General features: G+C 38.2%; 1 protein-coding gene across 12 annotated transcripts in view; it reads left to right on the top strand.

Annotated features, from left to right (window-relative positions):
* HDAC9 (histone deacetylase 9) overlaps window positions 1-18,681 on the top strand; it is a 938,649-nt gene that overhangs the window by 36,977 nt on the left and 882,991 nt on the right. The gene's annotated exons all lie outside the window — the stretch shown is intronic.

Below are 18,681 nucleotides of genomic sequence, written 5' to 3'. Positions count from 1 at the left end.
TGTGACTGAGAACAGCTGTAGGGGCACTGAGGAATGAGGGTTCCCTCCCTTTTTCTACCCTTTGCCATGGCCATAGCCGTTCCTGCCCCAGGGACACTGCCCCAGCCCGGCTGCCATGTGGGTGAGAATCAGAGACTGGAGAAGGGAAAGGGGCTGTGTGTGCAGGCAGCATCAGAGATAGTAGACCATGAGGGAAAGGGAGGGAGAAGGCAGAAAATCCTCTGCTGAGAGAATAGCGGAAGTCCTGCTACATGCAACCTGAGTTTATGGGCCTTTCATGAAAGTCCATTTTCTAAGGAAAAACATACATATAATCAAATGTAGCAACAAGATGAGTCCTGGCTCGTGATAGTTATGTTTTATTTTCTAAGTGATGATAAATTACATTCTAAAGTAGTTCGGTGCTTGTAACGACTATGCTTGAGAATTCTAGTGCAACCTACTGGGATGGGTAGATGATAGAGGCTTGTAGTTTGTATTATCTATCTACTTATCTGTCTGCCTCAGGAGTTGGCATACAGATAACGTCCTGAAAAGGAGAACAAAATGAATATGTCAGTCTTTGTGGGCCACATGGCCTCTGTTTTAGGTACTCTGCTCTGCTGTTGTTGCACAAAAGCACCATAGACAATAGGTAAACAAATGGGTGTGGCTGTGTCCCAGTGACTCTTTATTTATGAACCACTTCTTCATGTTTCCTCCACTTTCATATAATTTTCATGTGTCATGAAATATTTTTCTTCTTTTGATTTTTTTTCAACCATTAAAATATGTAAACCCCGCCCTTATCTTGTGGGCTGTGCTAAGACAGGCTGAGGGGCCAGACTTGGCCATTGGGCTGTAGTTTGTCGACCCCTGGTCTATCATCTGTTTATCTTTCTGCCTACCCATCCATCCTCTTCCCTGTTTCATCTGTGAGCATGAATCTTATTCCATTTAATTCTACACGAGGAATTCTTAATTATTCAAGTTGTCAGCTGCACTGAACACTTATGAAGGGGATAGAGAATAACTGATCTATTGGATTGCTAGTGTGATGCATTCTGTTTCCATGGCTGAACTTGTACAAGCTTTAAATATTATTATCAACATTGCAAAATACTACATTTAGCTTTGTTATAACCAATTTGGAGTAATTCCTTTGTAAAAGATCCTTAAGGAAGCACTTTATGTCACATAATAAATGATCTTGGATCTTGTTAAGACTTGAAAACCGCAGGTGAATGATAGTGCCATGTCAATTTTTATACCCTGAATAGGGCACTTGTTTTTCTGAGTCAGAAAGGCAAGACTTGGATAGCTATATATTACTGTTTATGAGCCTTATCCTTTACTGCAAATCAAGTGTTTATTCCACTCCTAAACTTAATTAGCAGCTAAGAGCTTTGTGCTTTGTATTTTAAGGAAGCATGTGATTTGTTCATTAGTTCAAAAGCAGATTAATTATTATATCTTTAGTCACCATCTGTAAACACATCTAATATTGGTGAGCTCTCCCCTGCTGAGTTACCTTGAAATGCCCTGTGGTGTTTTATTAGCTTTCAATTCTGTGTTTATTACAGTTGGTTGGAGATTTTTCAATTTAGTTTATTGGCCACAGAGTCCAATCCTTCTGTGGAAAAACCACCAATTTCTGAGGGTGAGGGATTTATTAATGCTGGCTATCAAATTGCTATAAACATTTCTCCCAAGTCATACTGTTTTGGTTTGGATTAAAATATTAGTAGTTCTATTACAGGCCAAGGTTTTAAGCACCTTATGTACTGTTTGGATTCAAAGAGAGCAGTTGGGAGTAAAATTAGTAACCTATGTAAAAAATGTCTTCCAAGTCCAAGCCATCCTCAGACAGAATGATGAAGTACAGGAGGGCAAGTGGATAAATGGTTATACTGATAGATTGGTGTTTTGCTATTATTTAATTTGGGATTGTAACAACTTTTTCAGGTTTCAAGTGATTCTCAGAGAATGTAAAGAGCTTATACAAAATCATTAGTGGAGCTGGGATATGAACTAAAGTCATATGACTTGTAAGGTTATTTTCCTTTTCATTAGTGTCTAGGTTGCCAGATAAAATACAGAAGAATGCTAATTAATTGATGTTTTGTCTCATCAAAACCTTTTTTTAGTATTAATAGTTCCCAAATATTGCATGGACCGTATTTAGACTGCAAATATTTGTTGTTTATCTGAAATTTAAATTCAATTTGGCATCTACATTATCATTGTTACCGCTTGTTAAATCTGGCAACCCTAATAGTGTCCCATTCTTCTCTCCCCTTCTGCAGGCAGGGACCCCCACTGTGCTGCTGGCTTTGGTTTATTAACCCTGTTTTAGTCCCTTCAGGCTGGTGTAACAAATACAATAGATTGGGTGGCTTATAAAGAATAAGTTCATTTCTTACAGTTCTCACGGCTGGGAAATCCAAGATCAAGGAGCTGGCCAATTCAGTGTCTGATGAGAGCCTGATGTAACCTCATGTGGTAGAAAGTTCTAGGGATCTCTCTGCGGCCTTTATAAAGGCACCAGTACCATTCATAAGGGCTCCACCCTCATGACTTCATCACCTTCAAAACACTCTACCTCCTAATACCATTATCTTGGGGGTGAGGATTTCAGTTTATGAATTTTGGGGGGGACACAAACATTCAGGCTATAGCAAACCCCATTCTTTGCTTTTTTAGTTTGAAGTTTACCAGCTCAGGACCATTAAGTAAGGGTCTTATTCTTGCTGTTTTCCGTAGTGCCCAGTGCCTAATGTGGTAAAACAATTTGGGGGTTCACCTGTTTATCAGCACGAATGGTGTCATGTGCTATTTTTTCCAGGTTACGTATTTATTTAACACTGCTGTAGCTAATGCTTTAACACATAGTAACTTCAGAGGCCAGAACTTCAGACTCCATGCAGAGAAAATGGAGAAGAGTCTTGAAATCATTTTTTCAGTTATTCTGGTATTGTGTTCTTGCTCACAGAACATCAGTTTATGATTTTAACGATATTTTTTATTTCACCTTAAATTTGATCATCATAGTTTATTTTCTTGTTTATGATTTCCATGTCTATTTTGGTGAATTTTCAAAATTGTGTTATAACATATTTTTTAAAGATTTAGTGGATGATTGAGATCCCTAATAATTCTGTAACTGTATTTTCACTTTTAGTAAAGGTAATGTTTTAGTAAAAGGTAATGTTTTTTTCTTTTTTGGACAATCACAAAAAAGTGGATGAAGTTAGAATTCTCAGTGTCTAACTACATAACCATGTACCAAGGTGGGGGTAGAACAGGAGCTTCTCTGTGCACCTAATCTAAGCCAGTGCCTTCCTACTTTGCCAAAACTCTAGGAAACTTATATTTTTACTAAAAAATCCCAGAGAATAGACTGGAAAACCCCTGGGTATATTAGGGGAATAGTTTTATTATTTAGTTACCATGAAGAAATTAATAAGGGCCCTAAACTCTTTTTGGACTATTAAGCAGAAATGGTGTGTTGTTAGTTTCAATATGGATTGACTCCTTTCTTCTCTCTGGACCTTGGCTTTCTCATCTGTGAAGTAAAGCAGGGGTGGGACCAGATGGCCTCTAAGGTCTTTATTATGTTGGTACTGTCTCCAACAGAGTTGGATATCCTGAGGAGTAGTTCTGGAAAATTGTCATATGGCATGAGGCTTCCCAACTCTGTGGAGTCTTATAGGGCATTAGTTGTGGTATCTACTCATTCATTCCTGATCCTTTCATTTGTTCAAATATTTGCTTTCCCCATGATCTGTTCACTGAACCATGCTTGGCACAAAGCAGACACAGTCCCTGCTATCATGAAGCTTACAATGGAAGAGAAGGCACTAGAAATTAAACATAAGTGAATATGTAATAGTAAATTGAGATAAGTGTTAATTAAGGAGAATACCAGGATTCAAATGAGAGAGAATAACAGTGACATCCTATCTAGATTAGATATATTTAAACTCTTTGGAAGTAGCATTTAAGCTAAGAGAGATCTCTTTGGGATGAATGGTTACTTCTTGGCTGGTTATAAACAAAACAAAAGACAACTGATGAAGAGTAGATTAGATGTCACATTTCATGGTACATGTAAAGGCCCTAGGGTAGAAAAGAGTTCTGTGGGCCCGAATAATTAAAACTTAAGCGTGGGCAGGGTGCCTGGTGGGTCAGTTGGTTGAGCCTCAGACTTCGGCTCAGGTCATGATCTCTCAGTTCATGGGTTCGAGCCCCGCGTTGGGCTCTGTGCTGACAGCTGAGAGCCTGCAGCTTGCTTCAGATTCTGTGTCTCCCTCTCTCTCTGCCCCTCCCCTGTTGACACTCTGTCTCTGTCTCAAAAATAAATAAATATTAAAAAAAAAACAAAAACAAAAACTTAAGCATGGGCATTAGTGGCATCAGAGGTAGTGATGCTGCTCCTAGTGTCCAACTTCTTAAGTGTTGTATTCCCTTACTGAATTACTCCCTTGCAGTAGCTTCTCTTGGTGTTCCACTTGTCAGCACATTCATAGGTCTCTCTCTTTCTCTGTCTCTCTCTCTTTTTGGGGGTGGGGTAACAGAATTATTGAGACATAATTTACATACTATACAGTTCACCCGTTTAAAGCCTACAATTCAGTGGTATAGTGTACATTCACAGAGCTTTGCAACCATCACCATAATCAGTTTTAGAACATTTTTGTCATCCACAAAAGAAATGCTACGCTTGCTCTTTAGCTGTTACCCCTCAAACTCTTCGTTCCCCAGCCCTAGGCAACCAATAATTCACTTTTGGCCTTTGTGGACTTTTTGCTTCTGGACATTCATATGCATAGAATCATAATATGTGATTATCTGTGTCATGCCTCTTTTGAAGTTTTCTCTTACATGTTTCTTGCTTCCCTCTCTCTGCCTCCAAGTCACTACAGTTACAAGCTTTTTCTTGCCTTCAATGTGCCAACTGGTTTCAGTGATGTATTTTTTCTTTTTTCTTTTTTTTTTTTTTTAGACTATCAGCAACTTCCTAATTCAGAACAATTGCCAGATTTCTAAGTGCAACAGCATAGTTCATGTTGGTGAAGAGATGTCTTTGTTGTTTCTCATTATTACTCATTGTTTAGAAATCTTTATTGATGATTGGTTGGTTTTCTTTTGTCTGTTACCCAAATCTGATCTCTTTCACTTAAGTGTTAGGAATCTTGAATGAATCTTTGTAATGTAATACAATGTAACATTGTATAAAGCTTCTTTACTCTTATAGATAACAAGAAAACTTGAGGATGTGTGAATTTTATAGTTTTGGATGGTGCATATAAGGAAAAATACTTTAAATCTCTTCTGATTATTATTTTTTAATGTTTTATTTATTTTGAGAGAGAGTGCATGTGCATGAGCGAGTGGGGAAGGGGCAGAGAGAGGGAGAGAGAATCCCAAACAGGCTTCATGCTCAGCGTAGAACCCCATGTGGGGCTGGATCCTGTGACTGCAAGATCATGACCTGAGTTGAAATCAAGAGCCAGACACTTAACTGTCTGAGGCACCCAGGTACCCCTATTCCAATTATTTTTTGAAAGTGGACTCTCTGGGGGCTCTTGGGTGGCTCAGTCAGTTAAGTGTGTGACTTTGGCTCAGGTCATGATCTCACGGTTTGTGAGTTCGAGCCTCGTGTCGGGCTCTGTGCTGACAGCTCGGAGCCTGGAGCCTGCTTCAGATTCTGTGTCTCCCTTTCTCTCTGCCCCTCCCCTGCTTGTGCTCTCTGTCTCTCAAAAATGAATAAATGTAAAAAAAAATTTTTTTTTAAGTGGACTCTCTGCTTTAAAACTAGAGCAGTGATTATTGGCTGCTCAATACTTGTTAATATGAACTTCATTGATTGATTGATTGATTGATAGATAGCTGATAGTACTATTTGGTTGCTGGTTATATATCCATAGTGTGCTGAGAATCAGAATGTTATAGTTGAAAAATCAGTTTAGTTGCGTCATTCAGAACTCCTCGGTTTTGGGGAAAGTAGGAGGTTGCTTCTTTCCTACTTAGGAAAGGAAGAAGTATTAATCGTCATTTATTTTTGAGCAGACCACTCGTAGGATGGAGTGGCAGGCAAAGCGTACATTTCTGAACTACCTTCTGCAGTCAGTTGTAGAAAGTATCTTTTGAAGGCAGAAAAGGAAGTGACAAGGTCTTTCCTGGGCCAGAGCTTTGGCCATTGTCATCCCCATGCCCTAGAGAAGGAAAGAAACTTTTTCTGAGCAAGGGAGGAGGAAGAAAGTGAACACTGCCATCTGAAGTAATGAATGCCTTCAGTCCTAGCAAAGGACTTTCGAAAGAAAGAAGGACATCCTTAAAGAAAGCAGGCCCAGGTGGGGTGCCATGGCCACTTATCCTTGGTCTTTGTCCTCTGAGCAGTACCAAGTTTAAGAATTATGATGTAATGATAGACAGTTGAAGTCAAAATTGAAGACAAATACTTCCCCAATTTGTTTTAGGCTAAGAAGAGGCTGACGTCAAGTATTTAAGAGCTATTTCAGCTAATGGCAACAGATAGATTATGGAGAATCACTGCTTGTTCTTTCGGCCAGGTGGTAATTACAGACTTAGAGAAATAGGAGTTGAATGTGTTCCATTCTCTAACACCTTCACACGCCTCTTTTTAAAAATTCTCTATTGCGTGTTCATTTGCTTCCTTCTTTTTGCTCCCAAGTCACAGCAATTAAGGGCTTTTTCTTGCCTTCAGTGTGCCAGTGTGTCCCAGTGACGTTATTTCTCTTTTCTTCAGACAATTAGTAGCTTCCAAAATTCACAACGGTCTGCAAATTGCTAACTACAGAAGTAAAATATAACTACATTCAAGGTGTTTAGAAACTCTCATAAAATTGTAGTAATATGTGGAATAATAGGCAAAATATTTTATCGTATCTGAACATACTCAAATGTTTTGATCGAAGTTTTTAGCTTATTCTTTGTGGAGTCAAATAAGTTCATATCACCTGAATTAAGTGGAAGAAATGAAAAATTTCCAAAAAAGACAGTATGTTCTTTCCAGTAAGATTATTCAGAAAATGGTATAGAATCATTAAATGACTTTGGCCGAGTTCTTTGGATCTGTGAGGACTTAGTTTTATTATCCATAAAATGAAGAGTTTAGCCTAAATCTGTCTTTAGTGAGGTGGCTTGTGCAAGGCTGAGAATGAAAAGCAGCTGTTTCAAATTATATTGTTTCTTTATATCAGAATCCCAGTATATCCTGCTCCTCCTCCCCTAATAAATGACTTTATTTTTTCATTTGATTTTATTTTTGTAAAGCATCCTAAGGTTAACATTCCTTTAAAATAACTCTCAGAATGAAATCGATTGGCTATGAACTTTGGACCCTGGCCTAACTAGGTCCTCTGGCCTCAAACATAAGTGAGACTGCTCACCATGGAAACAGTTGGTACCAGCGGTCTGTCAAGGAAAGCAAATCTTGATTCAAACCTCTGCTCCCCATCCCCAGCTCCTTATCCTTAGCTTCTGTCATAAATTGCATTGAAAATTAATAACAAAAAGAACAGAGAATATTGAACTCCCGTTCAAAGCAGAAATAATTCCCTCCAAAATACCCATGGCGTGTCAGTAAAAAAAACAGGATTAATCACAGAAAATAATTGTAGTCCTCGGACATGTCAGAACCTTATAATATATTTAGAGCTGTTCATTGCTCATATCAACCTCTTAAGAAAAAAAATCCACTGGGCATTTTGTTAAGCAGTGGTGATATTCTAGATGACATACGAGAAGACTTGTCAAATATCCATGACTTGAAACTAGACACAGCATGACTTCTTGTCATTTTAGGGACACTTAGGAGCTACGTCTGGTAGCTTTGGCATCAGCTTATTTTTAGCTTCATGTGATGTCTGTTTTTCCTGGTTATTATCCCTGGGCTTAATTTTGCAATTGTAGGATATACACATTATTCAGCAGATACGAATGTTTTCACTTCTGTATGCGTGACACCTTTGTAATGAATTAATGGGCTCAGTTTCTGTTGGTTGTTTTGCATTTAAAATGGCACTCAAGTCAGATAACCAAAAACATCAAGTGCAAAAATGATTATTGTAGTCAAAAGAGAAAGCAGCTTGTTTCTGTAAATTCTTTTGTGTTGCTTACTTAGAGAAAACCATTTGATTATTGGAAGTTGCTATGGGAAGGAAGCATGTGACACTTCTGTGACATTACATTTCTGTTTGCTTGTTGGAAGTTATTATTTATTATCTGTGTGTGTATGTGTATACACAGATATATATATATATGTGTGTGTGTGTGTGTGTGTGTGTATATACACACACACACACACACACACACACACATATATACATATACACACACGCGCGCACACACACACACACACACGCGCGCGCATTTTATTTTTTTAAATGCCTGAATGTCTCTTCTCAGGCAGGGCCAAAAGAGTAAAATTTAGCCTTGATTATAATGTTCACCCTCCTGGAATTGGTCCATTACAACCATTGTGTGAATAACCTTGTGGAAGTTTCCGGTAGCTGTGCTAGCTCCTTGGCACCACAGTGTTCTCTGTGTTCATGTTGTGGGACTGCTTTAAAGTCAAGTCCCCTTACCAAGCAGCTTTGTATTTCAGAGACTAAATCTCTTATGGCTAAGCAGTACAAGGTTGACCTGCTTTATTCCTATTTCTTCTAGATAGCGTATTATTTTTCACTAATGTCATAGTATGTATTAATTAAGAAGTGTTGTTAAAGCACTGCTAGGAAAAGAAATGAGCCTTTGGGTGACCGTATAAATGCCTTTATAACTCTGATGGATCAAGACCAATGAAGCTAGTGGTTAATTTCCACCATTAGCTGTACTTATACCTGTCATTAAAAGAATTCATGGATTGAATGTAGCTTAGAGATTCTCCTGCATGGTCCTATTTGAAGTAGCAGAAATTGGATAGGACTTTTTAAAGGCAGAAATTAGTTACAGGAACTGTATAAAAGGGAAGAAGAGGATCAATTGTAAGTCGTCAACATTAGTGAGCAACATTATTGCTCATTCTTACTTCCTGAGAGTGATTCTGAATCAGATTTATGTTTCTACTTTTCAGCCTCATCTCCATGCCCATCCCCAACCTCAACCCACGTAATATCTGACTGAAACCAGACATATTCTCTCTTTATTTGCTACATTAGGGATTTCAGAGGGAATTCTATTCACCCAGGGAAGAGAAAATCAGGCCAGTTCTGAGAAACTAAAAATACAACTATGCAAAATTGTTTTCGGAATGGAATTCATTGGCATTTGTTTTTATGCATGACAACCCTTTAAAATATAGCATTGACTCAAACTATGATTCTGACTTCAATGGTTTTTGTCGTTTGTTTATGAATACTGACTACAGGTTTTCTTATATGGTTTGTATCTAAACAGAGCTAATTTAAGTCCCTGAAGCATTATAGTAACATTAATAATGATGATGATAGCGGTAATACTTATTGAACTCGTAATATGTGCCCGACAGCATACTAAGATATTTTCTCTTTTGATTCTCATCAGTACCTTTCCAAGTGGGTAGTATTGGCCCCATTTAAATATAACAAGATCTTATCAACTTGACAAAAATAAAAATTACCGTTAGGAAGAGAAATGTGTTTAGTCTGCAGTCTTGATGAGGGTTCCGAGGAGACCATGAACCTCTGACATACCTGATGCCTTCCTCACCTTGTCTGCTTTCACAGCCTGTCTTCTTGTTGCTGGCACCAAGACTTTAGAGTGAGAACTGGATGGCATGATAGTGTGACAAGGGATTGGAATTCTTGGGTTTATCTGAGATAGAGGGAGCGTGGAATAGACATGAGGGGATAGAAAAAAAAAAAGGGAGCCAAAGAGCAAGATAGTGGGGTGCTTTCCATAAAGATAATGCTGATGATAATGATGATGGTGATTATTTGTTATTGTTATTTTTGTGCAAACTTGGGCTCTTAGCTTAAATAGACTGCTGGAGATGCTCAAGAAGCAGAGAGGGTGGCAGGTTGCAACCTTCCCAGGAACTGGTAACAAGAGAAAGAGGACTACTTTGGATTTGTACCCAGCCAAGGAGTCGGGGGTTCAAGTTCAGTTTCATTATGAATCTTGATGGTAGGGAAATGCCCAGAGACATATCTCACATCACAGATGGACAAACTGAGCATAAGTGCTTGCCTGAAGTCACTCACCTTGTCAGGGGCAAAGCTGGGATGCAAATCCAGGACTCTCAATTCAGAGTACTTTTTCTTCTTCATTACACTCTCCTGGCACTCTAGATAATGATTTCTAACTTGAGGCTTCGTAGAATCCTAATAATAAATGTTATGATTATGCCTGTGCTTACTAACATTTCTAGTAATCTTCCATTTCTAAACTTGTTAATCAAATGTGTATAAATTAAAAAAAATTATGTGAGAGTGAAAAGTATGCTTAGGAATATTAAGTATTTAATTTATGGGATATCATCAAATCATTATAATCTGGACTTTTTTCTGACATTTTATTTTACCCTCTGGGACCAAGAAAGTATGGATGCATAACCCTTACTTGTAATCTTCACATACTATGTTTTGCTATTTTTTTATTTTCTGAGAGTAACAGAGTAGTAAATTGTCAAGTTTTATAAACTAGTTTGTAATATATTAGATTGTACAAGATACCTTGGTAGGGTGAATAATGGCACTCTGTAAAGCATCCACATCCTAATCCTTGGAATCTGTGAATGTTACTTTATATGGCCAAAAAGGGACCTGGCCGATGTGATTCATTTAAGATATTTGAGGTTATTCTGATTATCCTGGATTATCCAGGTGGGCCCTAACAACAATCACATATATCCTTATAAGAGGGAGGTAGCGGGACATGTGACACATACAGAAGAGGGAAAGCAGTGTGACCATGGAAGCAAAGATTGGATTCCACATGCCAAAGGAATAGCAGCAGCTACTTGACCTGGGAATTGCAAGGAGGAGGTTCTACCCTAGAGCCTCTGGTGGGAGTGTGACCCTACTGACACCTTGATTTTGTTTTTTGAAATTGCTGTTGGACTTCTGGCCTCTAGAACTTCTGTGAGAGAATACATTCTGTTGTTACAAGCACCAAGTTTGGATAATTTGTTATGGCATCCCTGGGAGATGAATATGACACTGTGGAGAAGTCCGAGGCCTCATCTAGCCTCAGTCCATGAAAAAAGTAAGGGCAGGATGTGGACTTTATTTTTTCTTTCTGCCAAAGTTAGGGTACTCATTGCCCAGGTAAAATTCTCATACTGCTGAAGTGAAATCTCTAGACATATCGGAGGCCTTTCCACCTGCAGAAATGAGGCTCTGATGACAAGCCAGGGGTGACAGGATGGTCCTCCTTAGGGATTCTTGGCAGAAGGGAAATGGCTCTCTGTCACCTCAAAGAACTTGTCTAAAGAAGAGATTAAATATTATGGATTCTATTGTATTTTTTATTTTATTTTTTTAAAGTTCATTTATTGATTTTGAGAGAGAGAGAGAGAGAGAGAGAGAGAGAGAGAGAGAGAAGGAGAGGGGCAGAGAGAGGGGGAGACAGAATCCCAAGCAGGCTCCATGCTGTTAGCGAGGAGCCTAATGCGGGGCTTGAACCCATGAACCATGAAATCATGACCTGAGCTGAAATCAGGAGTTGGACACTTAACTGACTCAGCTACCCAGACTCCCCTGTTGTATTTTTTAAAATCATAATAATGGCATACAAGTTATTTTACGGGTTTTTCTCTTTGAGCACACCAAATAAGAAAAATAATAAAATAGAGCACCTTCCCCAGAACTTAGAAAAGCTTATGTTACTCTTTGACTAGGTCTAGATTTCATCCCATCTCTTTTTTAACTCAAATTCAATTAGGAAACTGAATCAATACTTTATATTCTGTAAGGGAATTGTTAGTAATTATGTTTAGACAATTGATTATTCAAGATGTACTTTTATTTATCTGTATAAATAAATATATCCACCTATGATAACTTCAAAATTTTTTTGTAAGTTATTACTCGGTACGCAATACTTTGAAAAAATAAAATTAATTTTTCTTTCCATTACCAAAGATTTTAATCTATATGCTTATGTCAGTGAATGTATACATCTGTTCTTTTTATAAATTTTTCTAGTACTGTCAAATGAAAAACAAGGCAGTTTATTGATACAGCATTTAATTTGAAGGTCACTTATATTTTGAATGGAAAGTCACATTGTAAGGTTTTTTTTTTTTTTTTTAACCAAATGGCTACAATACAATTTGACTTCCTGTTCCTTCCTAAAACTAAAATTCTCAATGAGCAGCATTTTTCATTAGAATACATCAGGCACTATGAAAATAAGCTTCTTCAGCTGGAGAGAGGTTGTGTGCCCTGATTAGCAAGCGAGCTACCCTAGGCTTCAGGTATTTTAGGGGCGCCTGGGTGGCGCAGTCGGTTAAGCGTCCGACTTCAGCCAGGTCACGATCTCGCGGTCCGTGAGTTCGAGCCCCGCGTCAGGCTCTGGGCTGATGGCTCGGAGCCTGGAGCCTGTTTCCGATTCTGTGTCTCCCTCTCTCTCTGCCCCTCCCCCGTTCATGCTCTGTCTCTCTCTGTCCCAAAAATAAATAAAAAACATTAAAAAAAAAAAAAAAATTTTAAAGTTGAACCAAGGCCCTTGCTGAAGCCCTGCTTCTGTTGTTTGATAATGAGTATTTTGCAGAGTCCTTTCAAAAGTAAACTGTATTGTTCCCTTGCTAGTTGCAGTACATCTGACTGAGGTGATTATGGTTTGTTAAAAAGCACTTTTAGGACAGCAGAAAAATTATCTGTTTGAAAAAAGATTCCCCTCCCCCTACATGTAGTGATAAACTTAAAAGTCTTGAACATTTTCTGAGCACCCTGGCTAGGGCTTTAAAATTATCCGAAGAGCCTGCCTTTGATCCCAGGTGCAGGGAGTATGAAAACCCATCAGAGTCCACCGGCAGTGCCCTGCTTCCTGAGATGCTGGTTTGACTGGGCAGGAAATTTTGCTTAGTAAATGCTTTAAAACTTTGGTATTCAGAAAGTAACATTATTCAGAAAGTAACATTATTCAGAAAGTAACATTTAATTTAATTTAATTTCCCAGCAGGACTAACATCCCTGAATAAACAGAGTGAATTTTTAATGCGCCAAAGTACTTGTGGTACAGATATTGAGGCACCCTTGTTCATCAAATGAAATGTTAAACTGCTGGGGCATTTGGAGTTTACTCGTATTTTCTGATGGGATATCTATAGGGCTCTCAGAGTAGAGGTGGGGCATGGGGTGGGATCAGATCTCATCTTTCACCTTTTTGCATTTTTATATATTCTTTCCTCTCAGTTACTTGTATCATTTATTTATTCCCAAGTTGAAGTAAACACAGTCTTGGTCTTGTTCTCAGATACGATTTTTTAAAATATTTGGTTTACAGACTTTAAATATAGTGTAAGCAGAGTTTTGAAAGAGAGGGCACTTACTGGATAGGGCCAACAACACCCTATCACTTCACTGAATCATGATTTCCCTATACAAATCCTTGGTTTCTTAATTATCAAATTGATCCTGGTCCTTTGTTGTCTCAAGACTTTTTTCCTAAATCCTAATTGAGTAAAAAGCTCTGTCTGAAGAATTCCCACCTGATGTCTGTGTAGGAGATACTCTTCTGTTGCTGAGAGAAAATGGGGTTAAAGTATGAGGAACCCGTATGTCTCAGGGTCTCCTCCATTTCCCCACCCACTATACAGGACTATGGAAGGGATTAGAAGTATGTACCTTCATTTGGCCTAAAAAAGTAACTTAATTTTACCCCTTGAAACTCTACCCTTAATATATAAGGGGCTTCCAAAATAATCATAAGAGAATAATACTCAAAGGAGACCATCCACCTTGCCTACTCTTCCTTCCTAGCCACTCCGGCAGTTCTCATTCTTGTCTTTGAGGTTCTTTTCCCTTTTGAAAAAACCCATGTTTGAAGATTAAGTGCCCTGGAGTTTTATGAACTGCCTTAACCTGCTACAGAATTTGTTCTATTGTTACTGGGATGAGGTCAACATCACCATGTAGAATTTTGTTGTTTCTCCTTCATCTTGCAGGGGAATTAGTGTTCTTTTAATTTCCCAGCAGTTACTCTGCTTTGAGCAAAAGGCACAACTGGCCATTTGGTTTTGCCCTTTTTGGGACCAGCTCATCTCAGGTCAATCTGATGGCCTCCCAGCTTTCCCTGTCCCCGGCTGCTTATGTCTGGTGGCCCATGGGCTGCAGACTTTTACTTTCCTTGAAGTGGAAGCCAGTTATCTCCCCTCTCAAAGGGTTTGTTAGGTCAAGAGTATTCTGTTTTATGTTTACATCTTGTGATTTCAGCACTTCCTGCCCCAGGTCTGTGGAGTAAACCTATAGCAGTAATCACTGCATGAAACTGGGGGTGGGGGTGGGGCTCTTCCATTAAAATCTTCCATTATGCCAGCAGTGTGTACAGAAGCATTGGATTTAGTTGTTAAGTATTCAGTCCCACCAGGGCCCTTCAGTTCCACTCTTTGGGTTCTTTAGTTTTTGAACCACTTTAATTTATAGTAACCTTGTGGAAATACTTCCAAAACTCTGCCCTCTCCTGCTTTTTCACCCAAATGTATGCCACATGAAGACAGAGAGTGTTTCCTCCTCATCTCTTGTAAACCGGTTTATTCCATGCTGAATGAGTGGATGTCTACAGTGGCATGTTTGCATTTTGTAGCAAATAATAATAATGATTTTTTCCAAAACCTGGAGAAAAAAAAATTCCTCAAATCAGGAGATGGAGTTAGACTGCTTGTTAAACCCTTACCATACAACTGTCTACATTAAGACAATTTGAAAAAAACTCCATGTATGTGATGTTTGTAGTCAATCTGCTTATGAGCATGGCATGTTATATAAGAGTTCTATTTATTTGCAGGGATGACAGAATCTATTTAAATTACCATGTCAAGATGTTAAGTATGTAAGTAAGATGAGTTGTTGCTATTACCAAAAACAGAAATTAGAGCAACTTAATTAGTTTATAGGTACTTTTATTTTACCTACTAATTTTGTACAGAGTTTGTCTGTTCATGACATTACCTAGTAAGTAGTAGGCATTACACAAAATTTTGTGGGATGTGGAAGATAACCTCATTAGAAGAAGAAAAAAGCCCAGGTTGACATGAATCGCCTGGTAGTGTCACAATCTTATATTGCTGGTTGTATTTATGACAAAAAACAAAATCTCCAAACCCCTAAATCTATCTACATGGATCATCTAATTTTGATTGTAATGACTTACAGACTCATCCGTGGGAATGACTTTCAGACTCCCATTTTATCTTTCAGACAAAATAACAAAACCAGTTTTTTTTAAATTTATTTATCTGTTTTTGAGAGAGAAACAGAGAGAGTGAGCAGGGGAGGGGCAGAGAGAGAGAGGGAGTGAGAATCCCAAGCAGGCTCTGTACCATCAGCATGGATCCCGATGCCGCTGGAACTCATGAACTGTGAGGTCATAACCTGAGCTGAAACCAAGAATTCGACACTTAACCAACTGAGCCATTCAGGAGCCCCTAAAGCCAGTTTTATTGAAAAAAGTTAGAAATAAAACATCTTCTCATTGTGAATAATACATTTTTAAAGAAAAATTGGAAATTAAAAAGAAAGACTAAAGGAGATTAGATCACTTTAAATACCAGTTCTCAGAGGGCATCATTAACATACTGATGTACATGCTTCTCTTAGTTTGAGAAGTGAAGGCTTCGGAGCTTCTTGATTATTATTACAGATTCCTGATTTCTGTGACTGGGACGTCCTTCTGGTTCACCAATTCAGAAAGCTTGAGGGTCATCTTTGACTTCCTCTTTCCTTCACCTCTTTATCATTTGACCCTATTGGTCCTACTGCCTTGACTATTCCTGTGCTCCATTCTTTGTGGTCCACCCCCCATCCCCATATCCCACCCTCTTGTCATCTCTTCTTCCAAATTCTATAGCAGCTTCTTACCCATTTCTTGCCCCTAGTCCTACCCTCCTCTGCTAAATGCACTATTCTGAGAGTAGCATTTTCTGTTTCTCTAAATGTTAACCTGGTGAGGTCATATTCTTGTTTAAATCTTTTTAGAGGCTTCTACTGCCCTCTTTTCATAATCTGCCCTGATAACTCCCCAGGCCACCCCTTGCATTTCCCCACACCACCTTCTCCTCAGCCATCACCTCAGTTGGCTGGCAGTTCCTAGAATGTTCTTTTTCTTACTTGTGCATTGTTCACCAGTGCTGTTCCCTGTACCTATAATACTTTTCTTCCAACCTTCTTAAAGTCTCAAACCTCCTGAAGTCTAAAAATATGAAACAGAATGGCATTACAGCACTGTGTGTTGATTATAAATACATTTTTTGAATGATATCTTTCTGTACCTTCTCCAGGATTTAACCTTATCATCACCAACTCTGGGAACTCTCCCTATCCGTAAAGACTAAATTTTACTCATTTTGAAATTCCACAGTGGCCAGCACTTAGCCATTGTATGATTTAGGTCAGTAAGAGATACTGAATATACATGAATATGTCTGTTGAAAATTGTTGAAAAGCAATATTTTAGGTAGAGTTTACTTGAAGAGCCAACAGTATATGTGGACTGTCTATTGTGTGAGGCACTGTTCTCTGGTTCCTGTGAATTAGATGCACAGCATCTTTACTTTCATGGAGTTTGTAGCCTGGCAGCAGGAGACATACACCAAACAAGAAATAACAAATAAGTAAGATAATGTCACTGGATTGAATTTGAAGTCATAAACCCAGGGTGATATGATGGCACTGAATACAGTAGTATGTTTTTAGACTGACTGAACTGGTAAGGGCTATGCTAGTTCACATATGGCATATGTATGCATATGCTGTATGCCAGGCATCTGCTGGTCATATCCTAGCTTAACATCAATTGGTAGTGGGAGCAGAGCATATTATGGAACTAAAGGTATTAAGGTTAAAGGCTTATTTGGATAAACAGAGGGTATTTAATTAAGATTTGAAGGAACCATGATAGCATTCAAATAATGGAATGGATAAAAAACATGACAAAGAGATTTGGGGCCATAGAAGAATGAATGAAGTAAATCAATAAATAGAACAACTGAGAGGTGCGTCTTGACTTCATGTGGAGAACATCTTTTACATACTTATAATCTACTCATCAATGGCATGGATTTGGTGAGTTTTTGACAGAGGATATATTCAGGTAGAGGTCATGTGTCTGTCAGAAATGAGTAGGGAATTTCCTCTAAAGGAGAGAAAAGCAGCCAAGATGGTTTCAGAGATCCTATTACATTGAATTTAGGGAACTCGACCTATGTGCTTGAAGAGGAAATGATCCTAGGCAGAGAAGGAAGACCCCTCAGAAGAAGTGGATAAAACAAGAGATGACATTTCTCTGGAGAAGGGACATGGGGAAAATATGTAAGAATGTTGACTTACCAACCCAAATATCTTCATGCTTAGAAAAGAGAAACAGAAGGGAAAACGATGAAGGAAGGTCTTACAAGGTAGAAGATTCTGTTAAGTGATTCTGGAATGCTATTGGTAGTAATGCTCTGCATAAATGTGAGGCATCGGTTAAAGGAGGAAGCTTTGATTATAAGATGTTACCTGGCTGGAATAGTTCTTAAGTCAGTGTTTCTTACATGATAGTTCTTAGTGTATTAATAACCCAAATAGTATTATATAAATTAAAGTAAACTGAAATAGTATGTTTATCTTTTATTTTAGGCATGGTGATATGGTATGTCTTCATGTTTGATATTCAGAATTGTTGATCAAAGCATGTTATTTGGATTCAGGCTTGGCTTGGTCAGAGAAACAACAAAGGAACATGTTTTTCTTTAAAGCTGTTATTGTTGCCTTTTATGTTGTGGTTGGCATTTTGGCAGGCACAGGTATTATATTTGTGCTACCCAGAACTAAAAAGAATTAGTTTTCTCAGGCTGAAAAGAAAGGGATCTTGGCTTTTTAGAGGTTAAATAAGCTTTGTATTCATGACAATTGGTTGTAGTGCAATGCTTCTATTTTTACCAATCATATATTTATTATATATTATTCTTAGATTATCCTTTTTATTTTTTTCTTCTAGCAAAAACAATTTAGTGCCAGTGTTTTAAGTAATGAATGCTTCCCAGAGAAAGAGTTAACGTTTTCCAGTTCAGGAGGAAAAGTCGTTAAAGTGGAAAACCCCCTCATTCCTAGTCTTGTCCTAAAATGCAGAATAGTCATTGCCTAATCTTAATGCCCTCAGGGCTTTAGACAGACATTGCCACCTAAAAAAAAGATAAACATAGGAGTTTAAACATGTTTGATAGAAGTGTAAATAAAGGGGAAATATTAAACCACAAAAAAGGAGATTTATATTTTTTCCTAAATACTTGTGTCTCTAGTAAATAAGCTTCTTAATCCTTATTGATGGAGGATTTTGGCAATGATAATTAGAATATTATTTTGTCAGGCAATTTATGTAAACACTGTATTTCTAAATGAACCATCTCACCTTTTTGTATGAAAGGTGATAACATATTTATTATGGTCCATTTCATAAATACCCACTTACAAATAGACCTCTTCACACCTGGGTGTGCCTATTTGGAGACACTCAGAAGAAATCCTCCCAATGTGAATTACTTCTTGACTTTCA

Source organism: Neofelis nebulosa, chromosome 4 (assembly GCF_028018385.1).
Source record: "Neofelis nebulosa isolate mNeoNeb1 chromosome 4, mNeoNeb1.pri, whole genome shotgun sequence".
Lineage (NCBI taxonomy): Eukaryota > Metazoa > Chordata > Mammalia > Carnivora > Felidae > Neofelis > Neofelis nebulosa.
The sequence above is the reverse complement of the archived record's forward strand: the minus strand, read 5'-3'. Positions and strand labels throughout refer to the sequence as shown.